Source organism: Puntigrus tetrazona, chromosome 4 (assembly GCF_018831695.1).
Source record: "Puntigrus tetrazona isolate hp1 chromosome 4, ASM1883169v1, whole genome shotgun sequence".
Classification (NCBI taxonomy): Eukaryota; Metazoa; Chordata; class Actinopteri; order Cypriniformes; family Cyprinidae; genus Puntigrus; species Puntigrus tetrazona.
The window spans coordinates 15,833,262-15,853,641 of NC_056702.1; the positions used below are offsets into that span (position 1 = coordinate 15,833,262).

The 20,380-nt window shown below is 37.9% G+C and overlaps 1 non-coding gene and 4 pseudogenes across 1 annotated transcript; all 5 read right to left on the reverse strand.

The window, feature by feature from the left end:
• Positions 1–6,581: 6,581 nt before the first annotated feature.
• On the reverse strand, positions 6,582–6,700 carry LOC122343602 (annotated as a pseudogene).
• Positions 6,701–12,101: 5,401 nt separating this feature from the next.
• Positions 12,102–12,220, reverse strand: LOC122343555 (annotated as a pseudogene).
• Positions 12,221–12,496: 276 nt separating this feature from the next.
• LOC122343789 lies at positions 12,497–12,612 on the reverse strand (annotated as a pseudogene).
• Positions 12,613–12,885: 273 nt separating this feature from the next.
• LOC122343815 lies at positions 12,886–12,994 on the reverse strand (annotated as a pseudogene).
• Positions 12,995–13,707: 713 nt separating this feature from the next.
• Positions 13,708–13,826, reverse strand: LOC122343609. Its single transcript, XR_006250809.1, has one exon. It is a non-coding gene; the product is annotated as a 5S ribosomal RNA (ribosomal RNA).
• Between the last annotated feature and the right edge of the window lie 6,554 nt (positions 13,827–20,380).

Here is a 20,380-nt window from a genome sequence, read left to right on the forward strand (position 1 = left end):
AAAAAGCACAATTTCATCAGTTCTTGACTTTTATGAGCAGAAATGCTGTTTTAGTGCTTCTGAGCAAATGAACTCAAAACAAGCCTAGAAGTGCTTTAAAGGTTGTTTCTCAGCGAGAGAATGCTTTTGCATGCAGTTTCAAAGCAGAATGAGCCTTTTCAATGTGTTTCTACCCCTGGACAGAAAAGGTCATTTTAGAGCTCAAAAAGCACAATTTCATCAGTTCTTGACTTTTTATGAGCAGAAATGCTGTTTTAGTGCTTCTGAGCAAATGAACTCAAAACAAGCATAGAAGTGCTTTAAAGGTTGTTTCTCAGCGAGAGAAAGCTTTTTCATGCAGTTTCAAAGTAGAATGAGCCTTTTCAGTGTGTTTCTAGTCTTGGACAGAAAAGGTCATATTAGAACTCAAAAAGCACAATTTCATCAGTTTTTGACTTTTTATGAGCAGAAATGCTGTTTTAGTGCTTCTGAGCAAATGAACTCAAAACAAGCATAGAAGTGCTTTAAAGGTTGTTTCTCAGCGAGAGAAAGCTTTTTCATGCAGTTTCAAAGTAGAATGAGCCTTTTCAGTGTGTTTCTAGTCTTGGACACAAAAAGTCATTTTAGAGCTCAAAAAGCACAATTTCATCAGTTCTTGACTTTTTATGAGCAGAAATGCTGTTTTAGTGTTTCTGAGCAAATGAACTCAAAACAAGCCTAGAAGTGCTTTAAAGGTTGTTTCTCAGCGAGAGAAAGCTTTTGCATGCAGTTTCAAAGCAGAATGAGCCTTTTCAGTGTGTTTCTAGTCTTGGACACAAAAGGTCATTTTAGAGCTCAAAAAGCACAATTTCATCAGTTCTTGACTTTTTATGAGCAGAAATGCTGTTTTAGTGCTTCTGAGCAAATGAACTGAAAACAAGCATAGAAGTGCTTTAAAAGTTGTTTGTCAGTGAGAGAAAGCTTTTTCATGCAGTTTCAAAGTAGAATGAGCCTTTTAAATGTGTTTCTACCCCTGGGCAGAAAAGGTCATATTAGAACTCAAAAAGCACAATTTCATCAGTTTTTGACTTCTTATGAGCAGAAATGCTGTTTTAGTGCTTCTGATCAAATGAACTCAAAACAAGCCTAGAAGTGCTTTAAAGGTTGTTTTTCAGCTAGAGAAAGCTTTTTCATGCAGTTTCAAAGCAGAATGAGCCTTTTCACTGTGTTTCTAGTCTTGGACACAAAAAGTCATTTTAGAGCTCAAAAAGCACAATTTCATCAGTTCTTGACTTTTTATGAGCAGAAATGCTGTTTTAGTGTTTCTGAGCAAATGAACTCAAAACAAGCGTAGAAGTGCTTTAAAGGTTGTTTCTCAGCGAGAGAAAGCTTTTGCATGCAGTTTCAAAGCAGAATGAGCCTTTTCAGTGTGTTTCTAGTCTTGGACACAAAAAGTAATTTTAGAGCTCAAAAGCACAATTTCATCAGTTCTTGACTTTTATGAGCAGAAATGCTGTTTTAGTGCTTCTGAGCAAATGAACTCAAAACAAGCCTAGAAGTGCTTTAAAGGTTGTTTCTCAGCGAGAGAAGGCTTTTTCATGCAGTTTCAAAGCAGAATGAGCCTTTTCAATGTGTTTCTACCCCTGGACAGAAAAGGTCATATTAGAGCTCAAAAAGCACAATTTCATCAGTTTTTGACTTTTTATGAGCAGAAATGCTGTTTTAGTGCTTCTGAGCAAATGAACTCAAAACAAGCCTAGAAGTGCTTTAAAGGTTGTTTCTCAGCGAGAGAAAGGCTTTTTCATGCAGTTTCAAAGCAGAATGAGCCTTTTCAATGTGTTTCTACCCCTGGACAGAAAAGGTCATTTTAGAGCTCAAAAAGCACAATTTCATCAGTTTTTGACTTTTTATGAGCAGAAATGCTGTTTTAGTGCTTCTGAGCAAATGAACTCAAAACAAGCATAGAAGTGCTTTAAAGGTTGTTTCTCAGCGAGAGAATGCTTTTGCATGCAGTTTCAAAGCAGAATGAGCCTTTTCAATGTATTTCTACCCCTGGACAGAAAAGGTCATTTTAGAGCTCAAAAAGCACAATTTCATCAGTTTTTGACTTTTTATGAGCAGAAATGCTGTTTTAGTGCTTCTGAAGCAAATGAACTCAAAACAAGCATAGAAGTGCTTTAAAGGTTGTTTCTCAGCGAGAGAAAGCTTTTTCATGCAGTTTCAAAGTAGAATGAGCCTTTTCAGTGTGTTTCTAGTCTTGGACACAAAAAAGTCATTTTAGAGCTCAAAAAGCACAATTTCATCAGTTCTTGACTTTTTATGAGCAGAAATGCTGTTTTAGTGCTTCTGAGCAAATTAATTCAAAACAAGCCTAGAAGTGCTTTAAAGGTTGTTTCTCAGCGAGAGAATGCTTTTTGCATGCAGTTTCAAAGCAGAATGAGCCTTTTCAGTGTGTTTCTAGTCTTGGACACAAAAGTCATTTTAGAGCTCAAAAGCACAATTTCATCAGTTCTTGACTTTTAATGATCAGAAATGCTGTTTTAGTGCTTCTGAGCAAATGAACTCAAAACAAGCCTAGAAGTGCTTTAAAGGTCGTTTCTCAGCAAGAGACGGCTTTTTGCATGCAGTTTCAAAGCAGAATGAGCATTTTCACTGTGTTTCTAGTCTTGGACACAAAAAGTCATTTTAGAGCTCAAAAAGCACAATTTCATCAGTTTTTGACTTTTTATGAGCAGAAATGCTGTTTTAGTGCTTCTGAGCAAATGAACTGAAAACAAGCATAGAAGTGCTTTAAAAGTTGTTTGTCAGTGAGAGAAAGCTTTTTCATGCAGTTTCAAAGTAGAATGAGCCTTTTCAATGTGTTTTTCTACCCCTGGACAGAAAAGGTCATATTAGAGCTCAAAAAGCACAATTTCATCAGTTTTTGACTTCTTATGAGCAGAAATGCTGTTTTAGTGCTTCTGATCAAATGAACTCAAAACAAGCCTAGAAGTACTTTAAAGGTTGTTTTTCAGCTAGAGAAAGCTTTTTCTATGCAGTTTCAAAGCAGAATGAGCATTTTCACTGTGTTTCTAGTCTTGGACACAAAAAGTCATTTTAGAGCTCAAAAAGCACAATTTCATCAGTTCTTGACTTTTTATGAGCAGAAATGCTGTTTTAGTGTTTCTGAGCAAATGAACTCAAAACAAGCGTAGAAGTGCTTTAAAGGTTGTTTCTCAGCGAGAGAAAGCTTTTGCATGCAGTTTCAAAGCAGAATGAGCCTTTTCAGTGTGTTTCTAGACTTGGACACAAAAGGTCATTTTAGAGCTCAAAAAGCACAATTTCATCAGTTTTGACTTTTATGAGCAGAAATGCTGTTTTAGTGCTTCTGAGCAAATGAACTCAAAACAAGCCTAGAAGTGCTTTTAAAGGTTGTTTCTCAGCGAGAGAAAGGCTTTTGCATGCAGTTCCAAAGCAGAATGAGCCTTTTCAATGTGTTTTCTACCCTGACACAAAAAGGTCATTTTAGAGCTCAAAAAGCACAATTTCATCAGTTCTTGACTTTTTATGAGCAGAAATGCTGTTTTAGTGCTTCTGAGCAAATGAACTGAAAACAAGCATAGAAGTGCTTTAAAGGTTGTTTCTCAGCGAGAGAAAGCTTTTTCATGCAGTTTCAAAGTAGAATGAGCCTTTTCAATGTGTTTCTACCCTTGGACACAAAAAGTCATTTTAGAGCTCAAAAAGCACAATTTCATCAGTTCTTGACTTTTTATGAGCAGAAATGCTGTTTTAGTGCTTCTGAGCAAATTAACTCAAAACAAGCCTAGAAGTGCTTTAAAGGTTGTTTCTCAGCGAGAGAATGCTTTTGCATGCAGTTTCAAAGAAGAATGAGCCTTTTCAATGTATTTCTACCCCTGGACAGAAAAGTCATTTTAGAGCTCAAAAAGCACAATTTCATCAGTTTTTGACTTTTTATGAGCAGAAATGCTGTTTTAGTGCTTCTGAGCAAATTAACTCAAAACAAGCCTAGAAGTACTTTAAAGGTTGTTTTTCAGTGAGAGAAAGCTTTTTTTATGCAGTTTCAAAGCAGAATGAGCCTTTTCAATGTGTTTCTAGTCTTGGACACAAAAAGTCATTTTAGAGCTCAAAAAGCACAATTTCATCAGTTCTTGAATTTTAATGATCAGAAATGCTGTTTTAGTGCTTCTGAGCAAATTAACTGAAAACAAGCATAGAAGTGCTTTAAAGCTTGTTTGTCAGCGAGAGAAAGCTTTTTCATGCAGTTTCAAAATAGAATGAGCGTTTTCAGTGTTTTTCTAGTCTTGGACACAAAAAGTCATTTTAGAGCTCAAAAAGCACAATTTCATCAGTTTTTGACTTTTTATGAGCAGAAATGCTGTTTTAGTGCTTCTGAGCAAATTAACTGAAAACAAGCATAGAAGTGCTTTAAAGCTTGTTTGTCAGCGAGAGAAAGCTTTTTCATGCAGTTTCAAAGCAGAATGAGCCTTTTCAGTGTGTTTCTAGTCTTGGACACAAAAAGTCATTTTAGAGCTCAAAAAGCACAATTTCATCAGTTCTTGACTTTTTATGAGCAGAAATGCTGTTTTAGTGCTTCTTAGCAAATGAACTCAAAACAAGCCTAGATGTACTTTAAAGGTTGTTTCTCAGCGAGAGAATGCTTTTGCATGCAGTTTCAAAGCAGAATGAGCATTTTCACTGTGTTTCTAGTCTTGGACACAAAAAGTCATTTTAGAGCTCAAAAAGCACAATTTCATCAGTTTTTGACTTTTTATGTGCAGAAATGCTGTTTTAGTGCTTCTGAGCAAATGAACTCAAAACAAGCCTAGAAGTGCTTTAAAGGTTGTTTCTCAGCGAGAGAATGCTTTTTTATGCAGTTTCAAAGCAGAATGAGCCTTTTCAGTGTGTTTCTAGTCTTGGACACAAAAAGTCATTTTAGAGCTCAAAAAGCACAATTTCATCAGTTCTTGATTTTTTATGAGCAGAAATGCTGGTTTAGTGCTTCTTAGCAAATGAACTCAAAACAAGCCTAGAAGTGCTTTAAAGGATGTTTCTCAGCGAGAGAATGCTTTTGCATGCAGTTTCAAAGCAGAATGAGCCTTTTCAGTGTATTTCTTGTCTTGGACATGAAAACTCATATTTAGAGCTCAAACAGAACAATTTGCTTAGTTCTTACTTTTTATGATCAGAAATGCTGTTTTAGTGTTTATAATCAAATGAACTCAAAACAAGCCTAGAAGTACTTTAAAGGTTGTTTCTCAGCGGGAGAAAGCTTTTTCATGCAGTTTCAAAGCAAAATGCGTCTGCAAAATTACTAAATGTAAATGTAAATGTAAATGCAAAGCAGAATGAGCCTTTTCAGTGTGTTTCTAGTCTTGGACACAAAAAGTCATTTTAGAGCTCAAAAAGCACAATTTCATCAGTTCTTGACTTTTATGTGCAGAAATGCTGTTTTAGTGCTTCTGAGCAAATGAACTGAAAACAAGCATAGTAGTGGTTTAAAGGTTGTTTCTCAGCGAGATAAATCTTTTTCATGCAGTTTCAAAGCAGAATGAGTCATTTCAGTGTATTTCTATCCCCGGACACAAAAAGTCATATTAGAGCTCAAAAGGCACAATGTTACGTCCCCTATTGGCGTGGTGGTCTAGGGTAAATGAGGACGCACATAACCGGGAGAAATAACCCTTGTGAATGACATCCGAGAACGGGGAAGAAGAAAGAAACCAAAACAATCCGAGATTTCACTACAAACCTAGTGGTTTGTTTTATTAAATATCTGGCTCTTGCCAAAAATATGATTGTGAGCGAATCAATATATATATATATACAGGTTGTACAACAGGAAACAAACAGAGAGAAGAGAAACTAGCGCTGCTAAATAAAAGAAATTAACAAAACATACAATACTAACTGAAATCCCCTTTTCCTTTAACCTAACTGAAAAGAAAGAAAACAAATATTCGCTAGCAACAACTCCACCGCCCCTGCCGAAGCATGCACACCAGTCCATTTAAATGCTGCATCACGGCTTCTGATTGGACCTCCAGATCTTCCCAGATGGTCAGGCGAACCAATAAAGAAACCAAATAAAAACACAGCAGCCAATAATAACAGAAAAGACATTACTAAAATTATCCATTCACAGAAAAGAAGAGGAGAGAAACAAACAAATGCGGTCACGTAACAGACAATTTCATCAGTTTTTGACTTTTTAAGAGCAGAAATGCTGTTTTAGTGCTTTTGAGCAAATGAACTCAAAACAAGCCTAGAAGTACTTTAAAGGTTGTTTCTCAGCGAGAGAAAGCTTTTTTATGCACTTTCAGGCGTGAACAGGGTTGTAAGGCCATACACGAGAACTGCTGCAAAAAGCCCCCTATTTTAAGGTGAGGCACACTAATTGCAATCATACTAGACAGGTTCTGAAAAAATACAAAGAAATACTTCAAAATAAGGTACATTAAAGATAAGAGCATTAGTTAATTAGTTCAAAACAGCCAAACGCTGTTTAAATGTCAGCTACCTTAAAGGCAGTTGAATTAAATAAGCAGTAAGGGAAAGCAAAGAGCTGGTCAAACTTTGGCCACACTAAGGGCCAGTGTATTAGATAAGTAGTGAAAAAACTCAAAATCTTACAGCACCTGGTGTTCCTAGGCAGTCTCCCATCCAAGTACTAACTAGGCCCAACTCTGTTTAGCTTCTGAGATCAGACGAGATCAGGTGTGAACAGGGTGGTACGGCCGTAAGCGAAAGCTGCTGCAAAAAGCCCCCTATTTTAAGGTGAGGCACACTAAGTGCCATTATACTAGATAAATAATGAATGAAATACAAAAAAATACTTCAAAATGAGCTACATTAAAGATAAGAGCATTAGTTAAGTAGTTAAAAACAGTCAAAGTCTGTTTAAAGAACAGCTACTTTAAAGGCAATTGAATTAAATAAGCAGTAAGGGAAAGCAAAGAGCTGGTCAAACTTTGGCCACACTAAGTGTTGGAGTTATGTATGTATCCATCGGGTGCCAGGCTTTGTCAGCCTGGTGAGAACGGAATGTTGGAGTTAAATGTTGACAGTTATGCACCTGTGGCTCTTTTAGTTTCAGTTTGATTCTTGGTCATAACATGGCCTCCGTATAATACTGATAGGGCCACCGGAAGAATCCGAAGGAGTGAAGATTCTGACGCACAAGAAATGTGGCCAATTGTTTTCATTTATTGTATCTTGTCTTTTCCTCTATAAATAAAGTGACTTGCGATCTGAGTTTCGGAGGAGGCAAAGCAGGGAAGAACGTAGAAGGCCCCCGGCCTCAGGCGGACTGAGATCCGTCTGGAGGCAAAAGGGAGGTTAAGGAGAAACCTGCTTCTCTCCCGCTTGCAACCGACAGCGCAATCCTTGCAAGCTTAAAAATCCAAAAACTTGTCTTGTGTTTTATTTCGCCTTGAGTTGATCCTTCCTGGTAAAGAGCCGTTTGAGTGAAATAGTCTCAACATTTACTTGGTCCTTCGAGCCGGATCCCAACACGACAGAGCAGAGGAGGAGAGGACGAAGAGGAGCCGAGAGACAGTCTCTGATCAGAGCCAGGCAATAGCTGCCTGCAAAAATCCACCCGCGTGAATTCGAGGGGGGTCGGTGAATCTTCGTCTGGAAAAATCAACTTCTCCGGGCTGTCTGACGGGAGCCGTTGGAAGGACAACTCAACGCACTGATCAGGTGATATACCGGTATTGTTTTTTTTATGGGTGAAGTATGTGGATGAGACTGCAGTATAATAGGTACCGGCTCGAGTTCGTAGCCAGTGATTTGCCTGTTAAGGTGAAGGATCTGTATCGACGGTGAAGCCTAGATTACTAGCTGCTTTGGAAGCACAGTAATCTCGACAGATTTAATTCTGTCGACCAATAGTCTGGGACATTGGTTTGTCGACAAAAGGTTGTTCTAAGCGCGCAGGGTATGAATGGTATGAATGTGTTGTATGAACGTCATTGTGAATCACTAGGATTTACGGTGAATAAGGTGGTTGTTGTGGTTTAGGAATAACACGACTGATATTTCTCCCTACTAGGAAGGGAGTTGTGTTATTCAAACATAAAAATTATATTGGGTTTGAGTCAAAATTGAAAAGTTGGTTTGTTCAGACGACTGTATCCGTAGACAAATTAGCGTCTGTAGAAGCTTGGTGCAGTGGACGATCTGATCAGACGTGTGACTAATCGTTGACTCTTACCAAAAAGCAAATATGGGCGCAGGAAAAAGTAAATTGACGGGAGATCCAAAGTTTATGCATACATATTCGGCAGACAGTGTGCGATATCTCAATGAGTGGAATAAAAAATATGATTTCAGTGGTAAATTAGTCAAAAGGGACTGCGCTCTCTTAATAAACAAAATAAAGGTTGATTTATCCTTACCCAAGGGAAAAAAGGTTGATTTGTTGAAACTTCAATTGATTGAAGCGACGAAGTGGCAAGAGCAGGCTGATAAAAGACAGGTGGAAGTCGAAGAGAAAAAAAGACAGAAACTAGAAAGATTGGTTGCAGTGCAAAAAGAAGAGGATCCAGCAGATTATGTTGGGAGACCAGAGGCATTGTATAGGCAAGAAAAGTTAAGAGTAGAGAGAGCAGCTAGAGGCCAGAAGACGGCTGCAGCAGCTCAGCGAGAGGAGCCGAGAGAGCAGGCAGCACAAAGCGAAGTGCGAGTAAAAGGGAAAGAGATAGAAAAACATGACCGATCCAAGATAACTGAATTCAGTCCCCCTCGTACTAGACGAAATACACCTTATGCTGAAGCAGTTGCCCTGAGAATTAAGGAAGAAAAAGAGCATAAAAAAGACCCCTTGAACTCCTCACACCTTTCATCAGAATCAGATTTCGTTTTTCCAGCCATCCAAGTGGCTAATCCACATTACGGTGTAGAGGACGATCGCAATAGATACCTTAATGTGTATCGCCCCTGGTCAGACCAAGAAGTTAAAGAGGCAGCAAACACACTTGGTCCACTTGAAAATACCGCTGCATGGATAGAGAATTTTAACCAACTGATACGCACGTATCGTTTAAATGGCCAAGAGGTTGACAGAGTTGCGAGATTGGCTCGTAAATACAAATATGGCCTGGTTAGGGATAATTTCACGGGTCTAGATGAGAATAATGATCCGTTAGCTCATGATGGAGAGGCATTGCGAGATGCAGTAGAACACGGACAGGAAAGAATTAAAAACATCCTTGGAACACGCCCAGATTACTCTAATATATCCCAGTGTACACAGAAAGATGGAGAAGATGTACAGGAATACAGAGCACGTCTGGAAGAAGTTTTTAGGGTTAACAGTGGGGTTCAGTATAGTGCAGATGAGGTTAGTGCATACCAAGAGCAATTAAACCAAGCACTGCTTTTAGGATTCAGTCTCCAGTTGGCAGACTACATCAAAAAATATAATATAGACTGGTCCACCGACCCAGTAACTAGCATAATGAATTATGCCAGGCATGGACAGGGATTGTTGAAAAATAAAAAAGGAAAAGCAGACAGGGCCCATACTTTCGCTGCACTCACTGCCCTCCCCCAAGGCATGACCTTGCTTGGTGCAGACACTTTCTACCAAGCTAATCGGAGAGGGAGGGGGAGGAAAGCAGCACGTGGTCGAGGTAGAGGGGGAGAGTTGTTGAGACAGAGACACGATGACAGAGAATATGATAGGTGTTTTAATTGCCACAAGGAAGGCCATTATATCCGAGAATGCCCAGAACCGCTAAAGCCCAGAACACAGGGTAAAAGCCCAGAGGAAAGCCAAAGACCAGCCCCATATAATGATCAATTATGACTAGGTGAGACCAATAATGACCCCATAGATGACGCAGAAAATGACTCCGATCTAGGCGAGACTGATAATGACCCCAAAACTGACCTAGACTTGCAGAGCAGTATCGAGGTTTTTTTAGCTTTGTCAGGAAATACTCGCTTACCCGAACGAGAGCTAATAGTGAACGGAACCCGAGTAAAATTTCTCTGTGACTCTGGGGCAGACAGAACAGTATTACATGACATAATTCCAGGATTGCAGCCTAGCTCCAAAAAAATATATGTGAAATCAGCCAATGGGCTGGTTACAGAGAATAAGTTTTCTCACAGACACAGAAGTAGTGTTATGTCCAGGTCGTTCAGTAAACCTCCTGGGTAGGGACCTTATGTCCCCACTTCAAATTTCTATACACCCACTGAAAAGAATCTACTAGATTTGTTACCAGAACCAACACCCCCAAAGACAGAAGTTAAAACTGAAAGTGACCTGCATGTGACTATGTATTACAAGCGAGACCCAGGGCCCGACCCAGCCTACTCAGAAAGATTTTCGAGGCTAGGCCCTCAGCATGTGACATTGAGCACACTATACACAGACAGAAAAGGAAATGCCGTTTACTCTGTGAAACTTTACAGCGGGGCACAGCGACTTTTTGAAGGTCAAGACAGACCGCCACATTTATCTTTGTCTAAAGCAGATAAGATGGGTGGGAAGTGAATGAGAGGCGCTCTCTCTATTCCAAAACAGTGAACTTGATGTGTACACTTACCCCCAGAGCCCATTTGACTGAAGAAACAGTATGACATTCTTTAGCTGCTGTTGAGATAGACCCCTTTCTCAATGCAGTGCCAGAAAAATTTTGCAGATGTGGTTAACAACAGGTGCACAAAACAGCAACAATTTTGACATATGGTAAACATGTGTCAACAGGAGGGATGGTGCATAGGGTAGAACAGTACTTTTATGCAGTACTTTTATGCACCAGGTGTTATGCACCAGGGTTTAATAACTACTAAAAAAATTTTTTTTGTGAATCTTGTTTGACCTTTTCAGTTTATCCACATGGATTTTATTGAACTGACACCTTGCCAACAGTACAAATACTGTATGGTAGACCGTTCAGTTTACCGCTGTGTGATGATGTGTGTGAGAAACCACAAGAGCAGCATGCACTAGCAGAATGGATGAACAAAATGTTGAAATTTAAAATGTTTAAAGATGTTGTGAGAGCAAATGATCTGCCAGATATACCTCTGTTCCCACAGGCCTCAAGAGTGAAACCAGGCGACAGCATCCTGATTAAAGCACCGTGGTGCTGACTACCCCAACTGCCTTGAAGACCGCTGAGAGGTCTACGTGGATTCATCAGAGCCACTGTAAAAAGGTCACAGAAAGGGTGGTGAAGGCAATAGGCCTCGCTGGTCTCAACCCGGTGAAGAAACCAACAGAGCCCTACTCATTTTTAGCATGGCGTGGAAAGAAATCACCTTTGTGGCAGTAGCAGTCCTGCTGTGGATGGATGCGGAGGAGAGAGAGACGATTAAAGGGGAACTGAAACTAATTGAATTTTGACTGGTTCACAGAACAACAAGAACTAAAGACTCATTTTGATTTGAACATGTTTATGCATGATCTGTGTTTTACCATGTTTAAGGGCAATGATTACTAAAATGATTAGCCAGACATTTCTCAGTTTTACTATGCTTCTCCAACAAGAGAGAAATGGAGAGCTTTAATATCATGTGTGAAGTCTCAGTTAAAACCTCAGCTGTGACATGGCTGAGTGCTGATGTTTATGATACAAAAGGTACACTGACAAGCTACAGTAGCCGTGCCAAGGACAAGAGGCACTGTTTTATTTCATTCTTCCTTTTCAGTTTATTTTCACATTTTCCTCCTATGATCAAGCTTTAAAATTTTATATTGTATACATTATGATTAAGATGCAAGCCTTACAGGTGATCGCCCATATAAAATCTTGGGGGTCGGTTGGGAATTTTTCCTCAGATACTGGGGTTTTCGCCCAACCTTGCTGTTTAAAGTAAGCATCGACTATGAAATCAAGTAATCAGTAGAGATGTAGTGCAAAATGCATATGCTTTATTATGTTATTTTTCAGGTGCTAAATGTCAAACAGGAGGGAGATGTTGGAGTTATGTATGTATCCATCGGGAGAAACCTGCTTCTCTCCCGCTTGCAACCGACAGCGCAATCCTTGCAAGCTTAAAAATCCAAAAACTTGTCTTGTGTTTTATTTCGCCTTGAGTTGATCCTTCCTGGTAAAGAGCCGTTTGAGTGAAATAGTCTCAACACTAAGGGCCAGTTTATTAGATAAGTAGTGAAAAAACTCAAAAACTTACAGCACCTGGTATTCCTAGGCAGTCTCCCATCCAAGTACTAACTAGGCCCAACTCTGCTTAGCTTCTGAGATCAGACGAGATCAGGCGTGAACAGGGTGGTATTGCCATAAGCAAAAGCTGCTGCAAAAGGCCCCCTATTTTAGGGTGAGGCACACTAAGTGCCATTATACTAGATAGGTAATGAATGAAATACAAAAGAATACTTCAAAATGAGGTACATTAAAGATAAGAGCATTAGTTAAGTAGTTAAAAACAGTCAAACTCTGTTTAAAGTACAGCTACTTTAAAGGCAATTGACTTAAATAAGCAGTAAGGGAAAGCAAAGAGCTGGTCAAACTTTGGCCACACTAAGGGCCAGTGTATTAGATAAGTAGTGAAAAAACTCAAAAACTTACAGCACCTGGTATTCCTAGGCAGTCTCCCATCCAAGTACTAACTAGGCCCAACTCTGCTTAGCTTCTGAGATCAGACGAGATCAGGCGTGAACAGGTGGTATGGCCGTGTTGAAAGCTGCTGCAAAAGCCCCTATTTCAAGGTGAAGCACACTAAGTGCCATTATACTAGATAAGTAATGAATGAAATACAAAAAATACTTCAAAATGAGGTACATTAAGGATAAGAGCATTAGTTAAGTAGTTAAAAACAGTCAAACTCTGTTTAAAGTACAGCTACTTTATAGGCAATTGAATTAAATAAGCAGTAAGGGAAAGCAAAGAGCTGGTCAAACTTTGGCCACACTAAGGGCCAGTGTATTAGATAAGTAGTGAAAAACTCAAAAACTTACAGCACCTGGTATTCCTAGGCAGTCTCCCATCCAAGTACTAACTAGGCCCAACTCTGCTTAGCTTCTGACATCAGGCATGAACAGGGTGGTATGGCCGTAAGCAAAAGCTGCTGCAAAAGGCCCCCTATTTTAAGGTGAGAGGCACACTAAGTGCCATTATACTAGATAAGTAATGAATGAAATACAAAAAATACTTCAAAATGAGCTACATTAAAGATAAGAGCATTAGTTAAGTAGTTAAAAACAGTCAAACTCTGTTTAAAGAACAGCTACTTTAAAGGCAATTGAATTAAATAAGCAGTAAGCGGTCAAAGCAAAGAGCTGGTCAAACTTTGACCACACTAAGGGCCAGTGTATTAGATAAGTAGTGAAAAACTCAAAAACTTACAGCACCTGGTATTCTTAGGCAGTCTCCCATCCAAGTACTAACTAAGCCCAACTCTGCTGCTTAGCTTCTGAGATCAGACGAGATCAGGCGTGAACAGGGTGGTATGGAAAAACAGCTCAAAACTTACAGCTGGTATTCTGCTGCCCATCCAAAAAAGCCTCTATTTTAAGGTGAGGCACATTATGGCCGTGTGCCATTATACTAGATAAGTAATGAATGAAATAATGAAAAAAAAAAAAAACTTCAAAATGAGCTACATTAAAGATAAGAGCATTAGTTAAGTAGTTAAAAACAGTCAAACTCTGTTTAAAGAACAGCTACTTTAAAGGCAATTGAATTAAATAAGCAGTAAGGGAAAGCAAAGAGCTGGTCAAACTTTGACCACACTAAGGGCCAGTGTATTAGATAAGTAGTGAAAAAACTCAAAAACTTACAGCACCTGGTATTCCTAGGCAGTCTCCCATCCAAGTACTAACTAGGCCCAACTCTGCTTAGCTTCTGAGATCAGACGAGATCAGGTGTGAACAGGGTGGTATGGCCGTAAGCGAAACCTGCTGCAAAAAGCCCCCTATTTCAAGGTGAGGCACACTAAGTGCCATTATACTAGATAAGTAATGAATGAAATACAAAAAAATACTTCAAAATGAGCTTCATTAAAGATAAGAGCATTAGTTAAGTAGTTAAAAACAGTCAAACTCTCTGTAAAGTACAGCTACTTTAAAGGCAATTGAATTAAATAAGCAGTAAGGGAAAGCAAAGAGCTGGTCAAACTTTGGCCACACTAAGGGCCAGTGTATTAGATAAGTATTGAAAAACTCAAAACTTACAGCACCTGGTATTCCTAGGCAGTCTCCCATCCAAGTACTAACTAGGCCCAACTCTGCTTAGCTTCTGCAATCAGACGAGATTTTTTTTTTTTTTTTTTTTTTTTTTATTAATTTTTTATTTACAATCAAATGTTAAGAAATAAATACATTAAAAAAATACATAAATCACAAGAAATAAATCACATCTCAAACATCTCCTGGTAGCAACACTTCAAAACTATTCCAAACTCTTACAACATATGGATTATTTTTTGTTATACAATGATTCAATTCAATTCAATTCAAGTTTATTTGTATAGAGCTTTTTACAATGGCTATTGTTCCAAAGCAGCTTCACAAAAGCAAATTATTCCACAGACATAAGCAAGTCACCACACAACAGGATGCGTTACAAAACAGCAGGATGAATTACAATGCAGAAAGTCCAAGATAGAATTAGTCCAGACAGAAGGTTGAGTTTTCCTCGACGTCATCGCTGGAAGGTCATCTCCTCGCTGGGTCCACTGGAGAGGCTTGGTAACTAGATGCCTCGGGATGTACATCCCGAGGTGGAGACAAAAGGATAATTAGAGTAGCGGCCATTCATACTATTGGGAATCACGATGTACTGTAGCATAGGTTAATGTTAATCTTTACGAGTATGCTTTGCTAAAAGATATGTCTTTAGCCTAGACTTAAACTGAGAGAGTGTGTCTGATCCCCTAACATTTGCAGGAAGGTTATTCCAGAGTTTGGGTGCCAAATGTGGCAACGCTCGACCACCTTTAGTAGACTTTGCTATACGAGGAACTACCAGGAGCCCTGAGTTTTGAGATCTTAAAGAGCGTGACGGGTTGTAGCGTAGACAGAAGGCTGGTCAGATAAATGGGGCTAAACCATTTAGAGCCTTGTAGGTCAGTAACAGTACTTTATAATCAATTCGAAAATGAACAGGCAGCCAGTGCAGGGAGGATAAAACTGGGGTTATATGGTCATATTTCCTTGTCCTGGTAAGAACTCGAGCGGCTGCGTTCTGCACTAACTGAAGCTTGTTTATTGAAGATGCTGGACAACCAGCGAGCAGCGCATTACAGTAATCCAGTCTAGATGTCATGAACGCATGAACTAGCTTTTCTGCATCTGAGAGAGAGAGCATGTGTCTGAGTTTAGCAATATTTCTAAGATGAAAGTAGGCAGATTTTGTAACATGAGTGATATGGTGTTCGAAGGACAGGTTGCTGTCCAATATCACACCCAAGTCTTTAACTGTCGGAGTAACGTTTATATCACATCCATCTAATTGTAGTTTGAGCTCAGAAATTTGCTGTAAACATGAATTTGGTCCGATAAGAAGCACCTCTGTTTTGTTAGAGTTTAATAGAAGAAAATTTCTGGTCATCCAGTCTTTTATGTCTTTAACACACTCTGTTAATTTAGACATTTCTGATAACTTATCAGGCTTAGATGAAATGTATAGCTGTGTGTCATCTGCATAACAGTGGAAATTAACCCTGTGCTTTCTAATAATGTTCCCTAGTGGCAGCATGTATATAGAGAACAGTAAGGGGCCTAGAACTGATCCTTGAGGCACACCACACTTTACAGGCATTGTACTAGAGCGGTCTCCGTTTATATCTACAAATTGATAACGGTCTGATAGGTATGATTTAAACCAATTTAACGCCTGTCCCTGTACACCAGCGGTGTTTAAACGCTCCAGGAGAATATTATGATCTATGGTGTCAAATGCAGCAGTGAGATCTAATAAAACGAGTAGCGAGACGCAGCCTCGGTCGGAGGATAAGAGCAGGTCATTAGTGATTTTAACTAATGCGGTTTCTGTGCTATGGTGCGGTCTAAAACCTGACTGAAACTCCTCATAGACATCATTCATCTTTAAGAAGGAGCATAGCTGCGCTGACACAACTTTTTCTAATATTTTTGATATAAATGGGAGATTTGATATCGGTCTGTAATTAGATAGTTCATTAGGATCAAGTTGTGGTTTTTTGATCATAGGCTTAATAATTGCTAATTTGAATGGGTTGGGTACGTGACCTAATGATAGGGAGGAGTTAATAATATTTAGAAGAGGTTCACCAGCTGCTGGTAATATATCTTTCAGAAATTTAGTTGGAATAGGATCTAATACACATGTGGCAGATTTAGACTTAGTGATTAGTTTATTTAACTCTTCCTGTCCTATGGTTGCAAAACACTGTAACTGAATTTGCTGGGTACTGAGTAAGGCTGGACTAAAGGACGGAGTTAAGGGTTGATTTTCTGTTATTTTAAGTCTGATATTATCTATTTTATTAGTGAAGAATTGTATGAAGTCATTGCTACTTAACTGAGAGGGTGTGCAGCGTTCTGTTGCTGACCGATCATTTGTTAATCTAGCCACTGTGGTAAATAAGAATCTCGGATTGTTTTGGTTGCTTTCAATGAGTTTACGGAGGTGCTCGGCTCTGGCTGCTTTTAGTGACTGTCTATAAGTGCACATAATGTCCTTGTAGGCAATTCTAAAAACCTCTAGCTTAGTCTTTCTCCACTTACGTTCTAGTGAACGAGTAGCTGTTTTTAGAGAGTGTGTATGACTATTGTACCATGGTACACTTTTATTCTCTCTAATCTGTTTTAACTTGATGGGAGCGACAGTATCTAATGTGCGAGTGAAGATACTGCACATACTGCTGGTCATTTGCTCAAGATCATCTGCTTTCTCAGGTTTGCGGAGCAGGTCAGATAGATCTGGTAGGTTATTTGTGAATTTATCTACAGTGGTTGGGATAATGGTTCTACCCAGTTGGTAACGAGGTGCGTGCTCGTTAATCTCACTTACAGAAAGTTTATAGGATATGAGGAAATGATCAGTGATATCGTCACTTAGAGGTAAGATATCTAGGTCTAAGACATCGATGCCATGCGAAAATAATTAAATCTAATGTATGCTTACAGCAGTGAGTTGGGCCGATTACATTTTGCTTTAGCTTAAAAGATGTTAATAAATTTGTGAAAGTAGCTCCTACTGTATTATTTGGGTCGTCAACATGAATGTTGAAATCACCGATAATAAGTGCTCTGTCTTTATTAATTATTAAGTCTGAAATAAAATCAGCAAATTCCTTAAGAAAATCTACATAAGGTCCTGGTGGTCTATACACAGAGATAAGAGAAAGAGATAACAGAGATTTCTTTGTAGCATCCATAAAGCGTAACATTAAGATCAAGCATTTCAAAAGAGTTATAGCTAATTCCAGTTCTCTGAGTAACACTTGGCTCCTGACGATATATAGCTCCAACACCTCCACCCTAACCTGACCGGCGGGCTCGTGCTTATATAAGTACCCTGATGGAGTTGACTCATTTAAACTGATGTAATCGTTAGGTTTCAGCCATGTTTCAGTCAGGCAGAGCGCGTCAAAACTTTTGTCTGTAATTAATTCATGAACTATGAGAGATTTCGGCGCCAGTGATCGGATGTTTAGGAGACCAAACTTTAAATATTGCTTCTGTTGACCGGTTTTAACTGTTGTTTTGATCGTGACTAGGTTATTTCTAAGTCAATGATCAAACAATTCCATATTTTCAATCATTTTACAATAATCATATAAATCTTTTATTTCATCCATCAATATCTGTTTATATAATAAGGATAGCGACAGTTCTTTTCTCTTATGTTTCATAATGTTCCTTCTTTTCCATATTGCGTATCTTGCAATCGTTAACATAGTAATTAAGTGCATACTTGTTTTTAGCCTTCCCCTCAAATCCAAACAAAAATAGCACATCCCATTCCTCCAGCGTAAGATTGTCTTCATACAACAAATCACATACCATCTTTTTTAACATTTTAAAAAAATTACTTAACTTTCTACATTTCAAAAATAAATGCAAAACTCCTTCCTTTTATCCAAACACACTTTACATAGTTCATCTTGCGTTAAACCACTTTTATATAAAATAATTTCCGTCATCACACAATTGTGTCTTAATAGGAAATCAAAATTTTCCAAAGCCGGACTTTTAAAATTAGCTCTTACATTTTTCCATATTTTAGAAGCATCAAAATAATCAAATAGCTTCTCCCAATACTCTATTGCTTTAGGTTTTACAAAGACTACCTTACGTATACAACAGTAAAACATCTTGATGACACATTCATTAAACGGAATCTTATCATCTCCTCTTTTAAAAAACCTGTGGTTTTTCATTCTCAGATTCTTTTTCATTATCCTCAATTGCTTTTATCCATTGTTCTGGTATTGCTACTTTTAATTTTATATACTGATCTTCAATATTCCTTTTGTCTTCTATATCTTCCCTTTCCTCCAGTGAATCAGTTATCGCTTGTGTAGGTAGAAATCCAGGTCTCACTTCGTATAATATATCTTTTATTTGTCTGTAGCCTACTGCAAACCAGTTTTCGTAAAACATTGTTTTTTTCCTTTATTATTTAGGTTTAAAAACAAAGGTTGTCGTAGGTACTGCTTTCTCCTTCAATCTTTACATACACCTTGTCATAAAACATTTTCCAAGTTCTCAGTAGTTCTTTGTAGAACTCCGGTATATTTCCTATCATCTCATCTTTAAAAGCCATCCATAAAAAGTCATCTCCTATTTGTCCACACTTATTCATAAAGTAACTCATAACACTTTTCCATGGGATGTTATCTTTATTTAAAAACCTTTTTACCATTTTAATCCTCATGCTTTTCATTCTTAGCCATGGATCTATCAGTCCTAATCCCCCATCTTCCACATTTCCAATGATTGTATTATATGCAATTTTAGACGGCTTACCATCCCAAAGAAATGTTAAGATCATAGCTTTTATTCTCTTATATACCCATATTGGTAAACTTACAACACTTAAAACGTACCACATTTTGGATAAAAAAAGAGAATTTAATACAAGCACCTTCCCTTTTAGAAACAGTACTCTCTGTTTCCAAAAATTTAATCTTTTATCCATTTTGTTCAGAATTTCGTTCCAATTTATTTCTCTAGTTACAATCTCATCGTATCCAAGCGTAATGCCTAAAATTTTAATATTGCTTTTTGTTCTTTAAAACACCAATTTATTTGTGGAACTTCTACCTTTCCCATTTTAACATATTCAGATTTTTCCTTATTTACCTTTGCTCCCGAACCACTACAATATTTATCAAAAATCTCTATAGCTTTCTCAACACTATTGGAATCCTTTAAAAATAAAGTGGTATCATCTGCATACTGGAAAATCTTTTGTTCCATTTCATTACCTTCTATTAAAATACCTTTTATTTCTTTTTCTCCATTTATTGCTAAACCTAACGGTTCCATAACTATAGTGTACAGTAAGGCCGATAAAGGACATCCTTGTCTTATGGATCTTGAAATTCCTATGTAATCTGTTAAAAAACCATTTATTTTAAAACAACTAATAATTTCTGTGTAAAAACATTTCATCCACTTTAAGAAATTATTCCCAAAGCCAAATCTTTTAAGCAAATCAAATAAATATTTATGTTCCACTCTATCAAACGCCTTTTCTAAATCCATACTAAATAGAAACCCCTCACCTTTTTTCTCTTTTGTATACCAAATTAAGTCTCTAATACTCGTTACTGTATCTGCTATATCTCTTCCCAGTATACTGTACGCTTGATTGGTCGTGATGATGTGTGGTGTTACTCTTTTAAGTCTATTTGCAAAGATCTTTGCTAATATTTTGTAGTCTGTATTGAGCATACTCAACGGTCTATAATTCCTCAAATCATCTTTATTTCCTTTCTTTTTATATATTATTTTAATCATACCTCTCTTCATACTCTCACTCAATTGCCCATTTTGAAAAATCATTAAGAACAGATCTTTTAGAATTGGTGTTAAAACATCTTTAAAAACCTTATAAAATTCAGAAGATAAACCATCCAAGCCAGGGCTTTTCCTGTTGCTTAATTGTGTTATAGCTTCCTTTATCTCTTCTTCTGCTATATCACTATCACACATTTTTATCATCTTCTGTTACTTTTACTTTAATTTGATTTAACAAGAATTCTTCATTTTCTACATTAACTCCTTCTGTCTTAAATAAAACACTATAGAAATCCTGGACAGCTTTTAATATTCCTTCTTTATCTTTTATGTTTCTACCTTCTAAAGACACATTTTTTATTAGGTCAGCTTTTTGTCTTGTCTTTTCTACCTCATAAAAAAACTTTGTACTTCTTTCTCCTTCTACTGTATTCCTTATTTTACTTCTTATTCTAGCACCCTCACATTTGTCTTCTTCCATTTTTTAAGTTTCTC